The sequence below is a fragment of the Penaeus japonicus genome, unplaced genomic scaffold (assembly GCF_977035675.1).
Source record: "Penaeus japonicus unplaced genomic scaffold, GWHDUDI00000001_assembly GWHDUDI00000024, whole genome shotgun sequence".
NCBI classification, from domain to species: domain Eukaryota; kingdom Metazoa; phylum Arthropoda; class Malacostraca; order Decapoda; family Penaeidae; genus Penaeus; species Penaeus japonicus.
In genome coordinates this window covers 28,346,248-28,368,747 of record NW_028234426.1, presented here as the reverse complement: position 1 = coordinate 28,368,747, position 22,500 = coordinate 28,346,248, and the positions used below count along the sequence as shown (strand labels likewise).

At 47.6% G+C, this 22,500-nt stretch overlaps 1 protein-coding gene across 14 annotated transcripts in view; it reads left to right on the top strand.

Annotated features, from left to right (window-relative positions):
• The window catches only part of LOC122248901 (uncharacterized), a 448,403-nt gene that overhangs the window by 413,672 nt on the left and 12,231 nt on the right, over positions 1–22,500 (top strand). The gene's annotated exons all lie outside the window — the stretch shown is intronic.

Sequence of the window (22,500 nt, the reverse complement as noted above, 5' to 3'; positions counted from 1 at the left end):
ACCAGGAGAACGCCCGCGCGCCCGCCAGTGGGCGGCCTGCCACATCTCTCCCCCGGCAGGATGTCACAGCGCGGGTGTTCTCCTGGTTCCTGTAACCTCCTTACAGCCGCTACACTGTCGGAAAGCAAGCTTGGTGCGGAGACACGCTGGCTCAACCCCCACACCATCATGTGTATGATATTCATAACGACAAGGCTAGACCACCACACTCAGCTCTAAACACCTCGAATCTCCCCGGGACAAGATGCCTCGCGCGTCTCCCAACCTACATGGCCTTTGCCTCTTTTTTTTTCTCTCTCTCTCCTTCATCTCATTTTCACCTCTCTCTCCTCCCTCTCTCTCAATATCTTTCGTTCTGCATATGTTGCCCCACCGGCGAGCAGTTTTCTCCCACCTTCTCAGTCGGCACAAACCGTGTGTGTGTCGCTTGGCTCCCGGCTGCCCCCGGCTGCCCCCGGCGCCCGCGGCGGCACGGCCTCGACGCCCCCCGCTCGCCTGCACTCACGCACGCCCACCTCCGGACTCCTCCCGAAAAGAAAGTAATCGCAGACGATGAATAGAGCATGCTAGTCACTTTGCACGTTGTTCACTCCATCAGTGAGTAAGTAATCTTTGGGCGTTCCGTGCGGCGGGCGGCGGCGTGGTGGCACAGTGCCGCTGAGTGCCATTCTGGGCGCCTCCATGGCCGGTGTTTTAAGAGATCCTGAGAGCAGACGGTTTACCCGCCGTGGGTCTCCCGCGCCGAGACTCTCCCAAAAATACTTTCATTCCAAATTTTTATTTTATTTATATATCTATATATCTATATATGCAAATGACAAACCCAGATAGGATATATCTTCTCTCCTATGCGAGGACGAATGGAGGATTCACTATGCTCGATTTGTACCATTTCGGACATGACTATGTATAATTGAAACGATGTTTCTCTCCAATCCTTTTTCCCTTTTTATTATTACTGATATTTATGAGCGTTTCCAACTTACCTTGTCAATATTTTTTTTTTCTCAAAGAAGCCGTTTCTTTACACCCCACCTGTTATTCCTCCACTTCTGTATGTTTTGTTTTCTTCCAACCGGACGGTGTCAGTGCCAGTCATCCGCCCCTGGCACCCTGGCACCCACACCCTACTTCCCTTCCCACACCCTCACACCCTCGTCTGCAATGTCTTCACTGCCTGTCATTATTTTTCGGTCCATAATTGTATTAGCATCACCCGTCTCCTCCCCCCATCCATATCCTTCTCCCCCCCCCCTCTCTCACTTTCTGTCCACCCACCTCTCTTTTCGTTGTTGTGTTTTTTTTCTTCTTCATTATTATTATTATTAGACCTTTAACCCTCCCTTTAACCCCTCCCCGAGCATCGTAGTTTCCAGGACAGTATAGACTGGAACCGAGACACTGTTGCAGCAACCACGGAAGATCCTCGGACTCTGCAGGACTCTCTAGCTGGATCAGGGAATGCCTTCAACAGCCTCCTGCACAAGCCGTCTTCCAGCTAAGTCCTCACTTAGCCAGTAGCTCAGTCTCAGGGGACCATTTTCTTATTTGTCACTTCATGATTATTTATGTATTGTGTATGTTTATATATATATATATATGTGTATATATATATATATATATATATATATATATATATATATATATATATATATATATATATATATCCATACATACATGTGACTCTATTTTTTACATTATGGGCATGTACTGAAATTAGGTACTAGTGTAGACAAATTCCTCTTTTTTAACACTAAATATAGGTTGTGATTGCACGCTGTCAGCTCAACATTTTGAGTAACGAAAAGGAAAATCCAATTTTTGTGTAAACTTAGTGTAAAGCTTGTCCTCTAGGCGTTAGATAGTAAACCAGTCCAGCTCTGTAAGTGTGCGTGCGTGTGACGGTACACCACCCACTGTGACACCCTTGTGTTTGTCTTCAAGTTTTTTTGTGTTACTTGTAGTATAGTTGTTAATCACTGCAGAGGGTTTATTGTTGTTGTTGATGTTGTTTTGCTGATGTTGTTGCTGGTCCGATTCGGTCAAGGGTGGAACGTGATTGCTGCGAGGAAGACGAACTGGAAAATTGTTCTGTGTTACGGTTAATAGAAAATTAGAGTAAATTGGTATAAATCGTCGTGGACTTGGCTGAACCTTTCTTTTTCTCTCTCTCTTTCTTTCTCTCTCTCTCTCTCTCTCTCTCTCTCTCTCTCTCTCTCTCTCTCTCTCTCTCTCTCTCTCTCTCTCTCTCTCTCTCTCTCTCTCTCTCTCTCTCTCTCTCTCTCTCTCTCTCTCTCTCTCTCTCTCTCTCTCTCTCTCTCTCTCTCTCTCTTCTTTCCTTTATCTTCTCCTCCTCTTCCTCTTCCTCTTCCTTCTACTTCTTCTCCCCAGTCAAAGATCTTTCATCTACTGGCGTGATGTAGATGATTCTAAGGACAGGAAACCCTTAAGAAAGCCTGGGTTATAAGACACACGAAGCCATCAGAACCATCTTCTTGCAGCCAATATCCAGCGAACGTCCGTCTTGCAACGGGCTCTCCTTCGTTCCTCATCTTCCTGTTGCAGGCACGTCATGCAAGGCAGGCAGGAAGGCAGGCACGCCGTCCATTTTAGCCTGAGTCTTTTTCTCTTTTTTTTCTTGTTTTTTTTTCATATCGCGTGTATCTTCTTTTTTGGGTTATTTTTGAGGTAGTATTTAATCGGTTTCTTTTTTTATGGTACGGTTATCTCTTTCATTTTGTTTGTTTTTTTCTCTTTCTTTTTTTTCTTTTTTTTTTTTGGGGGGGGGTTGTAATGTGTAATCTATTAACTTTTCATCTGTTTGTTTGCCTTCCGCTTTCGACATTTTAAGAAAATTATTTAATAAACGGATTATTAGTACGTTTTCGATGGCACGTGTAAGCGATTATCTCCCGCCCCCCACCTCCCCCCTCGATCTACCTACCGCGGCGGTTAAGTTTTTCTTTTTCTTTTTTTTTTTAGATGGAAAATAATTTGGATCTTTTCTTTTGAACTTTATTTTTAATATTCATTTTCTGAAGATACGTTTTCTTTTCGAGATTTTTTTTTCTTTTTTCTTCTTTTTCTTTTTTTTTCATCTTGGCAACACTTCCTTCCTGCCCGACGATTTTTTTTTTCTTCTCGTATTTTCTTCTCCTTTGTATTCCTCCGCGCGGAAGAAGTTATTCTTGTTTTAATGTTTTGATGAATGATTTTATTTTTAATGGGGAGGAGGGGGGGAGGGGTTCACTCGTTATAAATAAAGCGCTAATTTATTTTTCCTCTCTTTTTCGGGATTTTTTTTTTTTTTTTGGGGGGGGTTGATTTCGTCAGATGGGGAATATATCCATTAGATTCAGTAATGAAACATTTCTTTCTTTATTTATTTTTAGTATGTCTACTTTTTTTTTTAATTCGTATATTTTTTGTTAAGTTCTCGTTATTTCCAACTAAACTTTTTCGGCGATTTCGAAAAGCATAGAACGTATTCTATCGTAGTTTTTTTTTCTTTTCTTTTCTTTCTTTTTCTTTTTTTTTCTTTCTTTTTTTGTCATTGTTCCGTAGATTCGTTCGAGGCCTCTCTTTTTTGTACTTTGAATATAAAAGGGGGATATCCAGGAAGACCAAAGTACATCTCATTGAAAAAGGGACGCCGCTAAGGGGCCTCCCATAATGGCGCACAGTTAATGGGGCTCGTCCTATCCGAATGGGGACTCGATAAACCCACTCTTCGTTAAGAGGGAGGGGGGGGGGTCAGTCAACCTCTCGACTTGGAGGTTGAGGGAAGAGAAAGACAAAATAGGCGATATTAGCTTGTTTAAGGTAATCGCATATGAATATATCCGTTTTTGGTCAAAGTTCTTGTATGAAATATTTTCCTATTGGAGGTTTGAAATTTTTGCCATGTGATATTTTGGCATGAAGTTAGATTTTTAATTACGATATACAAAAAAGATAGACGATCTAAGAGTTCTCTCTTAGATATATATATACTATTTGAGATATCTCTATATAAGGTTGTTTTATAAAAATATTCACCAGCATACGTCAACAAAATTGGTTAAATCATTTTTCTGTACCTTTTAAAATGGCCTTTGGACCATTTAAATAAAACGTCAAGCTGCTTATATTTTTTTTGTTTGTTTGTTTGTTAACTTTTATGAAAAAAATGAACACCTATTCAGGGATATGGCTTTAGGTATTATGTCTCCTCAAAGCTGTTTCATTATTAGTCAGCTCAAGTACTTGTTATGTAGACTTGTTTTTGGTGTTGTGTGTGTGTGTGTGTGTGTGTGTGTGTGTGTGTGTGTGTGTGTGTGTGTGTGTGTGTGTGTGTGTGTGTGTGTGTGTGTGTTTGTCTGTGTGTCTGTGTGTCTGTCTGTCTGTCTGTGTGTGTTAGAGAGAAAAAAGAGAGGGAGAGAGAGATAGTGATAGAGAGAGAGAGAGAGAGAGAGAGTGTGTGTGTGTGTGTGTGTAGGTGTGTGTAGGCGTACGTGCGTATGCGTGTGTTTGTGAGTGTGTACGCGCGCGCGACATAATAAACTCAGACAGCTGATATGGTGCCACACCCTCTGCTCCCGCCTCAGCCCCGCCCTTCACGTCATATAGAAATAGGTGACTTTGGCGCCCGGTGGACGAGGGGAGATGAGGGGAAGAGGGCGAATGCTAGGAGGGGCGGCGAAAGAGGGGAACGGAGGGGACGACGACAACAACGAGGAGGAGGAGGAAGAAGAAGGATCTGTAACTGTCTGGATGTGATGTCATCTATGACGTCACGGCGGCTATTGATCACTATAGCGTTCCCCTCCCACGACCGCTAGCTTAAGGTGACGTCACTTTGGCCCGATATGGCTTATTATTCTGGAGGGAAGGGGTGGGAGGTGGGGAGGAGGGGGAGGAGGAGGAAGAGGAAAAGAAGGAGGAGGGAGAGGAAGAGGAGGAGGAGGAGGAGGCGAAGGACCACCTTCCTTCCTCCTCTTCTTCTTCTTCCTCTCCCACCTCCTCTTCTTCCTCTTCCTCTTCTTCCTCCCCCTCCTCTTCCTCCTCTTCCCCCTCCTCCTCCTCTTCCTCTTCCTCCCCCTCCTCACCCTCCTCATCCTTACCCTCTTTTTCCTCCTCCTCCTCCTCCTCCTCCTCCTCCTCCTCCTCCTCCTCCTCCTCCTCCTCCTCCTCCTCCTCCTCCTCCTCCTCCTGCTGTAGTAGCTTCGCCGTAAATTGGTGTTCCAGGAAGAGCCTCAGCTGGCCCTCCGCCCGCCCGCCGTGAGGTAGTGGCGACGGCAATGACTTCATTCTTTTTTATGGGCGGGGGGCGGGAGGGGGGGGGGTTGTGGATGGTGGGGATGATACTTAGGTTTCGGTGTTATGCAGTGTTGCTATGGATGCCCGTTATTGCATACAGACATTCGCATGCATACGCACACTAGCATTTATGTACTTTTATGCACACGCTTACACTCACATTCACACTTACATTTACATTCACACTTACACTTACACTTACACATACACTTACACTTACACTCATACTCACACTCACACTCATACTCATACTCATACTCACACACACTCACACACACACACACACACACACACACACACACACACACACACACACACACACACACACACACACACACACACACACACACACACACACACACACACACACACACACACACACACACACACACACACACACACAAACAAAAACAAACACACACAACAAACATACACACAACAAACACACACTCACTCACACACACAACAAAAACACACAAACACACATACACCCAAGCACACAAAAGCAAACAAACACTTCCCCACTCACACATTGGCACACGCTATTCATATAAGGATATACTTGAGCTTGTATGTGAATAGCAGGTTTTATTACGACCGTTACAGCCTCGACAAGCTTTCTAGATCATCTGCTTCCCCTGTAGCATAACACGCACACAGCCCGGAGATGCCTGCGTCCTTATCCATAATTCAAGGAACATAATGGTTACGAGTCCTTACTGTCTTCTTCCTCTTCCTCTTTCTCTTTCTCTTTCTCTTCGTCGTCTGTTTTCCTCTCCGCGTTTGTCTTTCTCTTATTTCTCTTGCTCTTTTTTTTTTCTTCTTTTCCTCCTTTCTCGGGTTTTCTCTCTCGTCCTGCTCGTTTTCTTTCTTAATCCACCGCCTGTTTCTTATTTCCTCCTCGTTTTTTAGCACTTCCTCCTTCCCCTTCTTCCCCTCTTCCTCATTCGCCCTCACCTGTTTTCTCCCCCTCTGCTTCTTACTTATTTTACTCGTCCCTTACCTCTTCCTCGTTCTCTCCCTCCTCCTCCTCCTCCTCCTCATTCTCCTCCTCTCTCTCTCTCTCCTAGTCTCACTCGTTACTTTGAAGGGGAAAAGAGAGGGGAGGGGCTTTCATGCAAGGATGACGGGGGCATTGCAGTGGCGTTTCCTGGAATTGTGACGCTGTGACGGCTCGCTCGTGCAGGATTGTATGATACGTCACACTGCTTTGTGTCGTCTCGGGTCAGAATAGGGTGTAGCATTTGGTGTGAAGTGAGACGTTCATGTTCGGTATCTCTCTCGATCTATCTATCAGTCTAGATGTATGGTTTTGTGTTAGTGTGTGTGTGTGTGTGTGTGTGTGTGTGTGTGTGTGTGTGTGTGTGTGTGTGTGTGTGTGTGTGTGTGTGTGTGTGTGTGTGTGGAAGCCCTTCTCACCTCTTACCCTGTTGCGAATCGCCTGCCACCTCCTTCCCTCCTCCTTCTGCTCCTCCCCTCTCATCTTCACCCCCTCCCTCCCCCCACCTCCTACGTCCACTTCCTCCTCTTCCTCTTCTACATATCCCGCTAACCAGTAATTGATTCATTTGTCGGTAATTGGTGATAATAACGCATAATTGATGGTAATGGATGCGTCAATGATTGGGTCCTGCCTAATGTGACTGATTGGGGAGGGGGGTTAGGGGAACGGGGGGAGGGAGCTGTTTAAGGAGGGAGGATGGAAGATGTAAGGGGGTTAGAAGGATAAGGATAAGGATAAGGATAAGAAAGACGGGTAAGGAAGGAGGGGAAGGAAAGGGAGGGATAATACGAGTGGGAGAAGGAGAAAGACCACGAGCTAATATACGATAACAGTGAGCTTGGTTGGAGTTCTCTGCTTGTCAAGTCCTGTGCTTGTCGAGTTCGCCTGCCTGCTTGCTTGCTTGCTTGTTTGTGCCTGTGTGTCCTCGCCTCGTGTTTAGCGACCGAGAGCCTTTGAGACGTCATCGTGCTTCTCCTCTCTCCCTCGCCTCGTTTCCGCGCCCGAGATGCATCTGGGGGATGATCAAGGATGCTTCCCGTGACCGCGTCTGTTGTGGGGAGATGAAGGAGCGAGGTGCGGAGAGAAACCCCGGAGGCTTCCTCGGGATGGAGCTTTGTGTCTGGGAAGTGCTTGTTGTGGTGCGCTCGTGTGCTTGTCGTCTTGGATTCATTTTATCAAGGGCGGATGGGCGCGGGTGGAGGAAATGTGCGAGTGCTTGCGCTTCTGTGGGATCTGTACGTTCTCCTAATTATGTCCTTTCTTGAGATTCCTAGTTTCCTCCCGTCCGTAGATCTTCGTCCGTGTAACCGCTTAGCTAGAAGGGCTAGAATCAAGAACGCATCGACACTAAAATCCTCTCGATAGATAGAGCGCCGACGGATAGATCTCTTCTCGCGGCGACATGACCGGCGCCATCGTGCGTGTTTGCGTGCGCCTAATGCATGTTAATACCACTCGAAAGAGCTGAAGAAAATCCCCAGGGAGCGCGCGTACAAAAGGTGGAGGAACGTGGCGGGCGAGGAGGAGGCGCGCATACGGCCGCGGTCCAAGAAGAATACTAATTGGGCTCCGCGGGGAGTTGGTGGGAGGTGGGAGGTGGGGGTGGGGTGGGGATTGGGATGGGTGGGGTTGGTAGGAACTGGGGGTGGGGGGAGGGGAGGGGTGGGGAGGGGGGATCGTTACGACGGAACCCGCGTTCTCGGAAGAGGAAGTAAGGGCGCGACCGAGCGTCTTCTCTCCTTCTCTCCTTCCCTCCTACCCTCTCCTACCTTCCCATCCCATCCCCTCCCCTCCACCAACCCAACCCCTCCTCCTCCTCCTCCCTCCTCCTCCACCCTCCTCCTCTTCCCACCCCTCCTTCGTCTTCCTCCTCCGTCTTCCTCTTCGTCAGGCCAGATTGGCACCGAAGGAAAAAGAGATCGGTTCATTAAAATTTCACGGGCGGCGGGCAGCAATGAGTGCCGGAGATCTTGGCATCGCCCGTCCCGCTGGGAGTCGTGGCACCGTGAAGCCCCTTGATTTAGAGTTATTGACATTGAAAATGAAGATAAGCTACTCGACGACAGGAGGCGGGGCGGCGGGCGGGTAAGTGAGGGCGGGCGGAGGTCGGGCCTGGGGGGAGAAGGAAGAGTTGGAGGGGGAGGGGGAGGAGGGGGAAGGAGAGGGAGGAGTATTGCAGTTCGAATGACACTTGGCTTTTAGATTATTTCTCCTTTTGGGATCAGCTTTGTTATTTCTTCTCTCGGGATTTTATTATTATTATTACTATTATTATTATTATTATTATTATTATTATATATTTGTGTGTGTGTGTGTGTGTGTGTTTATGTATATATATATAGAGAGAGAGAGAAAGAAAGAAAGAAAGAAAGAGAAAGAGACGTATGAATGCATGCATATGAGTAAATATGAATAAAGTCTCTATAGGAATCGATCGATAGATAGACATATATAAATGTCTGTGTGTGTGGTTATGTGCACTTGTATGTATGTATGTACATATGTACGTGTGTATGAATGAATAAATGTATGTATACAGTTCCTAAAAGTCAGGAATAACCGTTTCACCTCAGCACTGCGAACAGTGCCCGAGTGCCACATCATTAAAGGCACCCTCGATGCTCACTCTTCGACACTCAAAGCGCCCCTGTCCCACACCCCTTCCCCCCTCCCTCCAAAAACTCATGGACATGAGGGGTTAGAGGAAGGGGAGGGGGAGGGGAGGTGACCGCACAACGACCTTACCCTCCACCTCCCATCCCCCTCCCCCTCCCCTCCCCTCTCCTCCCCCTCCAGTTTTGCAACAGAGGTTCCACATTGTGAAGCTGGAAACTCCATTTAAAAGCTCGACTCCGGTTGTTATTATTAATTTGTAGTGCGTGCCGTAGCTAGGTGGAGTGGCCGGGATGGGAGGGGGGAGGGGAGGGAAAGAGGTAAGAGGGGAGGACGAGGGGAAGGGAAAGGGAGAGGGGAGGGCGAGAGGAAGGGAAGGGAAGGGAGAGGGGAGGACGAGGGAAGGGAAAGGGAGAGGGGAGGACGAGGGGAAGGTGAGGGAAGGGATAGGGGAGGACGAAGGAAGGGAGAGGGTAGGGAGGAGACTGGACGAGGGCAAAGGGCAGGGGAGGAGGAAGGAAGGAGAGGAGGGGTAGGGGGAGGAGAAGAAAAAAGGGAGAAAAAGGGAGAGGGAGAGAGGACAAGGACTAGTGTAAAGAGTATAGGAGGAGGAAGGGAGGAGAGGGGAGAGGTAGGAGCGAGAAAGTATATGAAGAGGAGAGACACGATAGGAGAAGAAGAGAAGAGAGAGGGAGAGGAAAGACAAAAAGAAGAGACACGATAGAAGGAGAGGGTGAGGAGAGATAAAGAAAAGAGACACGATAGAAGAAGAGGGAGAGAAGAGAGACGGGAGAGGAAGAGAAGAGAGAGACGGGAAAGGGAGAGAAGAGAGAGAAGGGAGAGGGAGAGAAGGGAGAGGGAGAGGAGAGAGAGAAGGGAGAGGGAGAGAAGAGAGAGAAGGGAGAGGAAGAGAAGAGAGAGACGGGAGAGGAAGAGAAGGGAGAGGGAGAGAAGGGAGAGGGAGAGGGAGAGAAGAGAGAGACGGGAGAGGGAGAGAAGAGAGAGAAGGGAGAGGGAGAGGTCGAGCGACGGGGGTGGTACCGAGTATGTTCCACAACTCGGCGCCGGCTAATGGCTTCTCTCTGTACTCTGCAAGATTAAAGTGGTATTACTGACCGCCCTGGAATTGTGAGGAACGACATGTAGAGTTGGGCGGGAAAAGGTAGTGCGGCGCTGCGCGGTTCAGGGGCGGGAGCTTGGTTGGGGGGTTACCCTTCGCGCCGGCGTTCGGAAGGGAGGGCGGGCGGGCGGGGGAAGGGGCGAGGGGAGGGGGAGGGAGGGAGGGGGAGGGATGGAAGGGGCGAGGGGAGGGGGAGGGAGGGAGGGGGAGGGGAAGGGAGGGAAGGGGCGAGAGGGAGCGGAAGGGAAGGAGCGAGAGGGAGGGGGAGGAAGGAGGAAAGGGGCGAGAGGGAGGGGGAAGAAAAGGGCAAGAGGGAGGGGGAAGATAGAAGGAACGGAGCGGAAGAGAAAAAGAGGAAGGGAGGGAGAGGAAAGAGACGAAACGAAGGTAAAAAAAATCATGCAAAGAAAGGGCAATAGGGGAGGGGCGAAAAAGAGGGGAATAAGGGCAAAAAAAAATCCTGCAAGGCTGGGTATATCAGGCAGCTAGGATAAAGGATAAAGGAGAAGGACATCCGATTGAAAGATCAGGGAGGACAAAGAGGAGGAAAAATAGAAAGAAGTAGAGTGAATCCTCGCAATATGCTGATAAACTCACGAAAACCTTGTGTCTTAAAAGCCTTCTGCGAATCCCAACTTCTAAGAGCTGGTAGTGGTTGGTTGGTTTCCGAAGGACTCTCTCTCTCTTTCTCTTTCTCTCTCTCTGTCTTTCTCTTTCTTTGTGTCTTTCTCTTTCTCTCTCTGGATCTCGATCTCTTTCTCTGTTTTTATGTCTCTTTCTCTCTCTCTCTCTTTCTTTCTTTCTTTCTCTGTGTCTTTCTCTGTCTCTCTCTTTCTCTTTCTCTTTCTCTTTTTCTCTGTCTTTCTCTCTCTCTCTCTCTCTCTCTCTCTCTCTCTCTCTCTCTCTCTCTCTCTCTCTCTCTCTCTCTCTCTCTCGCTCGCTCTCTCTCTCTCTCTCTCGATCTCTTTCTCTCTCTTTCTCTCTCGATCTCTATTTCTTTCTCTCTTTCTCTCTCGATCTCTATTTCTTTCTCTCTTTCTCTCTCCCCTCACTCCTCTTCCCTCTCTACCACCCCCAATCCCTTCCTCCTCTCTTACTCCCCCTCCCTCCGATGTGCCTCCCAATACGCCGGGAGAATCCGCTAAACATACCTGCTAACTTATTTTCCAATATTTTATCCCGGTCTCGATGTTCCGACGGCTTTGTCCATCCATGGTTGCTGGTGATGAAGTAGATCGAGGTTATAACTCGTCACGGGATGGGAGGGAGGGAGGGAGGGAGGGAGGGAGGGAGGGAGGGGGAAGGAGGGAGGGAGGGGAAGAGAAAGTAGAGAGAGAGGGATGGACGAAAAAATGGAAGAGAGAGAGAGATAGACAGAGACAGAGACAGAGACAGAAATTCAATTAGTAGTAAAAACAGACCATGAATACCATAATTTGAACCTAAATATTTGATTAAGAGAACACCAGATACGTAAAAAAAATATGAAAATGGACTGAACTTAGCTTTCTTATCTTTCTTTCATATATCCGCCTCAAATCTGGGTTAATTTCCCCCATTAAAAGAATAAAAATTTAACGATCGCATAATACCATAATAACACGCAAGTCGAAGGACACAAGAAAAAAAAACGACACCCCGTTTTATTAATAAAACTTAAAACTCCGTCATTTATGCAACCGTGAGATTCTACACAAGTCAAATTGTGAAAAGATCGGGAAAAGGGGGAAGAAAGTGTGTTCCAGCTGACCTGCGGCGCCGTATTAACCTCTAGCAGAATCAGATAAAACGATAATTGTGATTGCAACATGGATTGAATTTGCGCCGGTCCAAGTATTTTTATGTTTTCTTAATTTGATTGTTTGTGTCTTGCGGTGTAGGCCTATTAGGCAAATGACGATCTCATTACCATTAATGTTATTGGGATTGTTCTAGTTACTGTTATAGTATGTCTGTACGAGGGACACGATGTAAGATAACGGAATTCATAACAGGTAGGTTAGAAATGTGTAATTATTATTATAATTTCTGCTTAAATGTAAAAAAAAAAAAATCTTTCATCGCAACCCCAAGTCTACCCTAAATCGCTTTGATATTCTCCCCCTTACGTATAACACTTTAATATCCTGTCCATAAAGAACCCCTTTGTCTAAACGCTCAATATACAGTGGTATTACGCACGTTATATCAAACCAAATTATGGGATATTTACGAATATTGTTCAGTCTCCTTGCCTTCCAGTGGGATAAAAAGCCGGTTTTCTCCTGCATTCCTCTGAAATTATAATGACTTGTTTTTGTTTTACCGTTATCCCAAAATAACAAGAGGTAAACAGCGTGTACATGCCTTGAAGACTTCAAGATGGCGGCCGTTGTAATGTCTGCCCTCGTGGCATGGCGGGAAATTCTGTGCGCGTTATGTGTAGTGGCATCGTTTTATATCCGCGTAATCCTGAGATGTTATCGTTTTATACCCAATTTGCCCATAACGTTATTGCTGGGTTTGGTTTGTAAACCATATTTGATTCGTATTGAGTATCCATTAACAGCGCCCGTAATGCAGCGCTCGCCGGTCATGAAACCTACCCGCTGGCCGCCATGTTGGTTGCACGCCGCTGGGGAGAGCAGTGCGGACTTCTTCCAGAATATTCTCTTCGTTTGTAAATGTTATTACGCCTCGTTATAGGTGCCGTGTTGAACCTGGAGCAAGAAGATGTTTATAGATATAAATCTTTTTTGTGAAAAGAAACGGCGTGATTCTGTTGGTATTAGCGGGGAGTCGAGGAGAAGTGATAGGGTAAACAGCCAATAATTACATCTGCAGCGTACGAAGTGGCCAGTTCGCGCGAATAAGTAACTAAGCCGTTCCCGCAATGAGGTCGAGGATCGCATACACCGAGACGCGATAATCGACGCTAGACACACGGGACACGTAATGCACTTTCTCTGTCAGCCATGAAGGAGAGAATAAATACGGTGTTTGTCGGAGAGCAAAACCCAGTTTGTCGAGCGTGCCGGGAAGGGCGGCCGGGGGATCCTGCGAGAGGACTTGGGGGAGGGAGAGGAGGGGGGAGGGGGATTTGATGGAAGAAGGACGGAATGGGGGTGAGAGGAGGAGCAGGAGAAGGAGGAGGAGAAGAGAAGAAGAGGATGGAGCGAGGTGTGGGTGGGGGGAGGGGAGGCAAAAGGAAGGAAGGAAGGAAGGAGGCACTAGTGGAAACTTTCTGTTAAAGGAAGAAACATGCAGTTGTTGGCCCAGAAGGGTGGATGTTGGCGCGGCTAAGAAGGAGGGGAAGGATAAGGCCGCAGGAGGGTTTAGGGTGTCCTTTGATAAGGGGAACATGTGATCCCCTCTCAAGGAACGAAGGGAGGGGGAGGGGAGGGTGTGAGGAGTAGGGGTAAGGAGGGGAATCAGAGGAAATCCTTTTCTAGAGATGCAGTTCAGTTACCGACCGTTGGAGACCTTCCAGGAACCCGGCAACGAAGAAGGAACAATAATTAGATAAATAAAGGATAAGACGATAGTCAAGAAAATTTTAAAAACAACAACAACGAAAAAAAAATACAAACGTTCTTGCTAGTTCTTTTATCACCGGTCTTTTCGAAGAAGTACATAGCAGAAGCTGGCGGAACTGGTCGATGACTCAACCACCAGCCTTTGAGATGGACCATTTAAAAGGATGTTACTCTGTTAATTCAGCTTGTCTCCGGATAAACCGTGATTTGAGAGAAAACTTTGCTCACGAGGGGGCGGTGGGGGAGTGATAGGTTAGTGGGATTAGGATGAAAAGGGTGTGAAAATTATATGTGTGGGCGTGTATGTACACAGGGCGGGTACAGTTGGTTGTGTTCATGCGGTTCAAGTGGGGGTTTTATTAGACTATTGCGTGATGTGGAATCTTATCTATCTATCTCCATATCTAAATCTCTCTCTCGCTCTCTTTCTCTCTCTCTTTCTCTCTCTCTCTCTTTCCCTTTCTCTCTCTCTCTCTCTCTCTCTCTCTCTCTCTCTCTCTCTCTCTCTCTCTCTCTCTCTCTCTCTCTCTCTCTCTCTCTCTCTCTCTCTCTCTCTCTCTCTCTCTCTCTCTCTCTCTCTCTCTCTCTCTCTCTCTCTCTCTCTCTCTCTCTCTCTCTCTCTCTCTCTCTCTCTCTCGCTCTCTCTCATTCCCTCTCATTCTCTCATCTATCCATCTTTCTTTCTCTTCTGCTCGCGAGTTTTCATCCCCGTTCTCTCGCCTAAAAGAGCGAAAGGATACTGCTGCGTGAATCCTTTGAGATTATTTTGATAACATTTACATATTAATTAACCTCTCGGTATAATTCAAGAACGAGGTGAAGGTTAACAGAGTCTCCGCTCCTCTGTTATTTATTTTTTGTTTTTTGTTTTTTAACACGGGAACAAACGCAAAGGAAGCCGTGATGCGTGCGTACGTCGAATGCAAACTCCGACTTTGTTCTTTAGTTTCTCGAGACGATGTTAAAGCCTTTGATGTGTAGAGAGATCCGAAACCAAGGTGTAGGATTCACCAAGATCTTGGATTCCTTTGGTTATCCTTGAACAGAGGAAGTAGGGAGGGGGGGGTCCTACCAGCTGTCCTTTTTTTTTTTTTTTTTTTTTTTTTTTTTTTTTTTTTTTTTGTATGTATGTATGTATGTATGTATGTATGTATGTATGTATGTATGTATGTATGTAATAATGGGCTTCCTCCCTTACCCCTTTGAACAGCTAAACTCGTGTTTTTTTAGTCTATTTTTTCCCTCCCTTTTGTGATTATATGTTGTTCGGTTAAGTAGGGGCTGTGTGTATTGATTCCCGTGCAGGTTATGAAAGGTATATCACATCAGTGGATAATTAAGGCAGTTTTATGGTTAGGGAAGGCAGAGGGAGGAAGTCTATGGCACTGAAGAGTTCTTTCAAAGGTCGCCGGTAGATGGCAGAGGTCACCGCCAGATAGTGATAGGATCCCCCACGCAGGAAGCAGGTCACGTCTTGGCGTCCGCCCCCCCCCCACCCCCCCACTCCCTCCCTCCTCTACCCTCTTCCTCCCGATGCACCCCTTGCTTCCTCCTGCCCGTCCTCCCCCCCTCCCCTCCCCCTATCTCTGCCTCCCCCCTTCCCCCTTAACCCATTCTGAAGGCCTGGGCTCAAGTTCACCGCAAAACTTGGGGCAAATTGATCACGACTTTCCTGCGGCTCCCTCGCTCGCTCCCTTGCTCACGAGGCGAGGCACTCCCTCCCTCCCTCCCTCCCTCCCTCCCTCCCGGTTATTCTACCCTTGCGCCCTTCCTCTCTCTCTCTCGCTCTATGTATCTATCTATTTATCTATCTATCTCGCTCTCTCTCTTGCCTCAATAAACTTGTCAAAGTCAAAGTGTCTCTCTCTCTCTCTCTCTCTCTCTCTCTCTCTCTCTCTCTCTCTCTCTCTCTCTCTCTCTCTCTCTCTCTCTCTCTCTCTCTCTCTCTCTCTCTCTCTCTCTCTTCTTCTCTCTCTCTCTCTCTCTCTCTCTCTCTCCTCTCTCTCTCTCTCTCTCTCTCTCTCCTCCTCCTCTCTCTCTCTCTCTCTCTCTCTCTCTCTCTCTCTCTCTCTCTCTCTCTCTCTCTCTCTCTCTCTCTCTCTCTCTCTCTCTCTCTCTCTCTCTCTTCCTCTCTCTTTCTCCCTCTCTCCCTTTGCGTCTACAAACCTGACTTGGTAATACCCATACTGTTCCGTGATCGGTTGTTCATGACACGCTAGGGTATACTAACGTAAATCGGTTATACTAGCAAGCACAAAAAAAATGGGTCAGTTAGTTTTTTAGATTAGAAATTGCTTCGAAGTTAATGAGAGGCCGATTTTTTTTTATGGTTTTTATTTTTTTTTTATTATTATTATTTTTACTATTTATTTTCTTTCTTCGTACGAAATAGTGAGAGGTAGAGAGGTCCCTTCAGCGCCAAGGCTCACGCGGGTTGAAAGACATATCGGGAGATTCACGCATTCCGGTTACCATGACAAAAGAATTTTCCGAGGATAGTGGAGACTCTCGAGAATGGTAGATTAAAGACTCTTGAGAATAGTGGATAGAGACTTTTGATAATAGGGGATAGAGGGAGGGAATAGAAAAGGTGTGGATAGACACTCGGGAAGAATTAATAGAGACACGTATATAAGAGATGATAGCTATAAGAGGCTCTCATAAGAGGTTCCGATATCTATTACGTCGCCTTCAACCCCCCTCCCTCTCCCTCTCCCTCCACCTCCCCCCTTCATCCCCCCTTCTCCCTACCCTCCTCTCCTATCTTAAAAACTAAATCTAAATTCCTTAAATATTGAAAATAAAGATGGCTTTTTTTTCTTTTTTTTCTTTTTTTTTTTTCTTTTTTTTTGGTACCCCGCTTCCTCTTTGTTATTTGGGAAAGAACGCTTCCAGGCTAACCTAATTTTTAGAGGGACGAGGAAGGACTTGCGGAAACCAGAGTTGGGGAATGACTTTTAAAGAAAGAAGGGGAAAAAAATATATATATATCTTAACGTGGAGAGGAAAGGAGAGAATCTTGGATAAAAAGGAAGGAGGTGAGAAGGAACCGAAAGGAGGAGAGGAAGATGGAAGAGGAGAAAAGAAGAGTGTATGTAGGTGTGGGGGGGAGGGGTAGGAAGAGGAGAAAAGAAGAGTGGGTGTGTGGGTGCGGGGGGAAATAAAGGGGCAGAGAAGGGTGGAACCAACGAAAACGAAAAAGAAGAGAAAGGAGAAGAAGAAGAAGAAAAAGAAGAAGAAATGAAGAAGAAGAAGAAGAAAAGGAAGCCGTCCACAGCAACACTAAAGCAAGGAGACTCCCCAAGACTTAAAGATCCCCGATGGCGGCGGCACGAGACGGAGAGCATCGCCAGCAAAATAGAATTAGACTAAAGCATTATCAAGATTGACTGCCGGTGATAAAAGCGGGTAATTCAAAATTGGCGCTCAGGTCACGTCCCTTCTCCCGCGGGAGGTGGCGCCCTTCTGCCGTAGGGGAGGGAGGAGGAGGAGGAGGAGGAGGAGGAGGAGGAGGAGGAGGAGGAGGAGGAGGAGGAGGAGGAGGAGGAGGAGGAGGGGGAGAGGAGGAGGAAGGGGGAGAGGAGGAGGAGGAGGAGGAGGAGGAGGAAAGGGAGGAAGAGAAATTAGGGGGACACCGCCTCGTGGAGTAAGGACAAGGGGGAAGGGATGGCGAGGAGGAGGGGGGGTATGGGGGGGGGCCCAGGGGGGCCACGGGGAACCGCAGATTGGAAGAGGAGAGGCGGTAGCGCGAAAACGGCGAGGCGCGAAGGAAAGGGAAGATTTTGAAAAGAGACATTTAACGATGAATTTAACGCCAAGGGATGTGCGGAGGCAAGTGAGCGTGAAGAAGGGAGAAAGCCGAAGAAGAAAGAGGTGGAGGAGGAGAGAAAAAATACGAAGAGAAAGAGAGATAGAAAAAAAAGAGGCAAGAAGATGCACAAGAAGGAAAAAGGGAGTGAGAGAAAGAGGTGAGGAAAAACCGAAGGAGAAATAGTAAGAGAGAAAGAAAACAGCCGAAGGAGAAATAGTGAGAGAGAAAGAAGCGGGAAAAAAACGAAAAAGGAAGAGGCAGAGAGAAAGGAGAGTCGGGGTGACGGAGTATCTCAGATAAAAGAGAAGAAGAAAGGACGACAAGGGGAGCGTTTTCCCCGAACTGCAGTTAAGGGTTGTTATTGCGACCACAAGAAGACCACGTCAAGGACCGCATTAAAGGATGTTATTGCAGCGTTATTGCAGGTGAAGCTGGGGACGCCTATTTGCAACTAAGGCAACGGAGAGGGATGCGGCTAATAATGCCCATGTTATTGCACGGAAGCAAGAAAGCTTCGGGGGGTGATATTGCAGGGCGGGTGAGAGAGAGGTCGACCCTTTGGGCGGCTGTTGCGGGAACACGGCTGTTGTTTTAGCCCCAACGTCAGCCGCGCGTGTTCGTGAGTTCGTGTGTTCGTGTGCGTCCGTCGCGCTACCGTTGGCGTTTGGATAATGTACACAGCTTGTACATCATGTATTTGCTGCTCGCGAATGTGTTTGTGCACATTAAAGATAACTGTGTTTGCGCGCATTTCAAATATACAGATGCTGATGTTTTTATAAACATTTACAACCAGCTGTTAACCTTTGAAAGAAAAAGTAGTGCGTGTGTATATATACATTATATATCAGTGTGTGTGTGTGTGTGTATGTGTATGTGTGTGCGTGTGCGTGTGCGTGTGTGTGTGTGTATAAACACTGCATTCCATAGAGTCTAGTCCTTGCAAGCGCAGAGGGGAGGCAGAGCGGGGAGTGATAGCGACGCATGCCACGCGATAAGAGGGGGCTCGCAGGAGAGGAAGGAGCGTTGACGTGGAAGCGACGCCGGCTTTTAGGAGCGGCGAAGGGGGAGCGCGAGGCGGCCACCGGGGAAGGAAGGAAGGAAGGGCCAAGGGGGAGAAGGATAAGGTGGCACACGGGGTAATGAGGTTAAGAGATAATGAAGCAGATAAGTAGGTCGTGAGGTAGGAATGGGGACGTTTGGGGAAGGGGAGGAGGAGGAGGAGGAGGAGGAGGAAGAGGAGGAGGGGGGGGGGGATTGAAGGGTAGAAAGGATAGAAGGGGTGGGAAGGTGGGAGGGGAGGAAGAGGAGGAATAATGAGGCAAAAGAGAGGTAGATAGAGGGACAGAGAGAGAGTGATGCATTCAGCGATGTTAGGAGTCATTACAGTTAATGGCTGGAGTATACCATGCCAGATAGACCCTCGCGACGGTGGGGGGGATGGGCGGAGGGGAGGAGGAGGAGGAGGAGGAGGAGGAGGAGGAGGAGGAGGAGGAGGAGGAGGAGGAGGAGGAGGAGGAGGAGGAGGAGGGAGGAGAAGGAGAAGGAGGAGGAGGAGGAGGAGGAGGAGGAGGAGGAGGAGGAGGAGGAGGAGAGGAGAGGAGAGGCAGTACAGATGGGGACAGACGATGTGTGTCCATATATCTGCTCACTTACTGCTTTCTCCTGCTGAAAGGGCGGGCTAAGAGAGAGGGGGTGGGGATAAGAGGAAGGTCACGGGAAGGTCAGTACAGGCTGGTGGGTAGAATTAGACCGTCGAGAAAGGAAAGAAGGATATTTGTCAGGAGAAAGATGGCTTAGGATGATAGTGGTCCAGGTGTAAAAGGAGGCGAGGGGGGCGGGGCGGGGGGGTAGGAGTAATGGAAAAAGCGGGGGGAGGAGTCGAATGCGCGGAGCAGGAGGAGGAGGAGGAGGAAAAAGAAGAAAAAAAGGAGGAGGAGGTGGAAGAGGAAGAGAAAGAGAAAGATTAGGAGGAGGAAGACGAAGAAAAAGAAGAAAAGTAATAAGGGGGAGGAGGAGGAGGAGGAAGAATGCAGTAGTAGTTGGAATTGGAGTTGGGAGAGAAGGAGGCAAAGAAGAAGGAGTGTGAGAAGGAGGAGGAGGAGAAGAAAAAAAAAACAGATTAAAGGGAGAAAAAACATAGCTAGGGAGAGGGCCAAGGAGAGGGAAGGAAATAGAACGGGAAATGTTGATACAAAGGTTTTGGAAAAGCGAAAAGGGGCGATATTAGGCATAACATCAGCTAATGAGATACAAATGCATACAGTGATGGAGCTTAGATTGTGTGTGTGTGCGTGTGTGTGTGTGTGTGTGTGTGTGTATGTGTGTGTGTGTGTGTGTGTGTGTGTGTGTGTGTGTGTGTGTGTGTGTGTGTGTGTGTGTGTGTGTGTGTGTGTGCTCTCTCTCTCTCTCTCTTTTGCGAGTATGTAGTAGATGCGGACAATGGCGCAGGTGTAGACGGTAGACAAAGAGAGCAAGAGACGGACTGAGTAACAAAGGAAAAGGACCAGGTTGATTGTTTCTCTCTCTCTCTCTCTCTCTCTCTCTCTCTCTCTCTCTCTCTCTCTCTCTCTCTCTCTCTCTCTCTCTCTCTCTCTCTCTCTCTCTCTCTCTCTCTCTCTCTCTCTCTCCCTCTGTCTCTCTCTCTCTCTCTCTCTCTCTCTCTCTCTCTCTCTCTCTCTCTCTCTCTCTCTCTCTCTCTCTCTCTCTCTCTCTCTCTCTCTCTCTCTCTCTCTCTCTCTCTCTCTCTCTCTCTCTCTCTCTCTCTCCTCTCTCTCTTCTTCCTCCTCTCTTCTCTTTTCTCCTTTTCTCTTCTCTCCTCTCTCTCTCTCTCTCTCTCTCTCTCTCTCTCTCTCTCTCTCTCTCTCTCTCTCTCTCTCTATTTCTCTCACTCTCTAACTTCTCCTCCTATTTTATTTACTCATTATATTTTCCCTACCATTGGTATTTCACCATGGAGCATCTTCAGGAAAATACAATATCATCTACGTCCTTATCCCTTCCTCCCCCCTCCTCCCCTTCCCCTCCCCCTCCCATGCAGAGAGAGAGAGAGAAAGAGAGAGAGAGAAAGAGAGAGAGAGAGAGAGAGAGAGAGAGAGAGAGAGAGAGAGAGAGAGAGAGAGAGAGAGAGAGAGAGAGAGGGAGAGAGGGAGAATGAGAATACATCCAAATGTATGAAGATTTTATTTCGCCGTGAGAAAACTTGGTAATGCGCGTTTAGACCAAAAGGACATTTGCATCTATTCTCCGACACCTGAGGTAAATGAAGTGTGAGGGAAAGTGTAACCTTTTCGAGCGCAAATGAATACCAACCTAATTTAGTATGCAGATGAGGGGCATTTAGAGATTGACTCTCAGGTCCCGAAAGCATATCTCGCACGGGCTTCGTGTGTGTGTGTGTGTGTGTGTGTGTGTGTGTGTGTGTGTGTGTGTGTGTGTGTGTGTGTGTGTGTGTGTGTGTGTGTGTGTGTGTGGACAGGAGGAGGTGGAGGAGGAATAGGGGGAGTTTGGGGAAATAATTGGGGGGGAAGAGAAGGGGGGAGAGATATAAGTCCGAAGAAGGGGAAGAGGAGGAATAAGGGAGAGGAATAGGAGTTCGCCAACGAGGAATGTAAAGGGAGATGAGGAGAGAAGGAGAAGCAAGCCCGGAGAAGAAGAAAGATGGAAGAGAATAGGGGGGGGGAGGCATTGGGAGAAGGGGGTTGGGGGGTGTATGCGGGGTGACGTCGACCCTCGGGAACGACGAGGTCACAGTGCCAGGGACAAATGAAAGGGAGGAAACAGTGCCAGCCTTCTCAATATCGACACCGTCTCCTTGTTGGGTGGAGAATCGTCTAAAAAAATACGGCTTTGGCGAGAGAGAATACAGTGGGCGTTCCTGCCACGTTTTTTTTTTTTTTTTCTAGCTTTTTTTCCTCTAGTTTTGGGCGTGGAAAAAGATGCATCGACTGCCGTTCAATGGGATCGTGTGATTTGTTTACAGGTTGCCAAACGTGCCGATACGTCCCTGTCTTTAATTTAGGCCATTTGTGATTTCAGCGATTTTTTTAGTGCGTTTTTATTCTTGCACATTTTATTCTATGGAGTCTGAACTAATTTTTTGGCCTTTTGGGTTTTTTGGGTCTAATGAAGCAGAACATAATTTGGAACTGATACACCCTTGAGCTGGAGACGTGACGCCGACAGGGTACAGAAGGGAAGGCGAGGAAAGGCCAGGGTTTGAGAACGGGATTGCTATTAGGGTGGGAGAGAGCCGCCCTCGCTGCCCAGACCAGTTGACCGATGGGCGTGTCGTCCAACGTTTAGTATTTTAGAGTTTTTTTTTTTTTTCTCGGCACTTAACGGTCAGCGAATTGCCTCCCTTCCTTATTCCACGATTCGCCCCCCTTTCCCTGAGTGAAGGCGATACGCACGCACTCAGATTCACCAAACTCCTTTGTACATCTTCCTGCTCTCTGTCGCTGCAGGCCATCCCGCGGCGCTCTTTCTCAGCCTCTCGGTCTGTTGCATTACACGCTCTATCAACCGACATTCTGTAGGACAATAACGGGGATAATGCAAAGGAAAGCTGAAATAGAAACAGGCAAGGAGACAGCATTAAGAGTAAGTATCGGATCCAAAGGATATTCCTCTACAACGGTCGGTGGGAGGTTGAGGAATTCGTAATGTTGATGGGATGGATATGAGAAGGAAAAAGATCAATAATGCGAAAAGAAAAGGGAAAACATGGAAAAAAAAGACATGAGGGTAGAAGCGTTGAAAGGCAGATCCTCCAAGTCAGAGGATAGGAAAGAAGAAAGATTGTGATGGTGTTTGTTGTCTGTTTCACGATTTCGCCGCCAGGGTGATCGTGGGTCTCTTCCAGTTGACAAGGGTAGACGATGCGATGTACAGCTGCCCCAAACGCCGCTTTCAGGACTCGGCTGCTGTTGGAAAGTGGTTTCCTGTATGATTCATTGGAGTGTTGGAAAATACTGTGCTATTGTGTTCATTGTATCTGTGTCCTCGTTTCCGTGACGTATCTGTACATAGACGCATCATCTCCATGGATTTAGTTTTGGTACATGCCCATTATGTTCCGTCATGTCCAGGTAGCAAAGTACATGTCCAGGGAGGTTGTTACATACACGAAGGGTAGTCT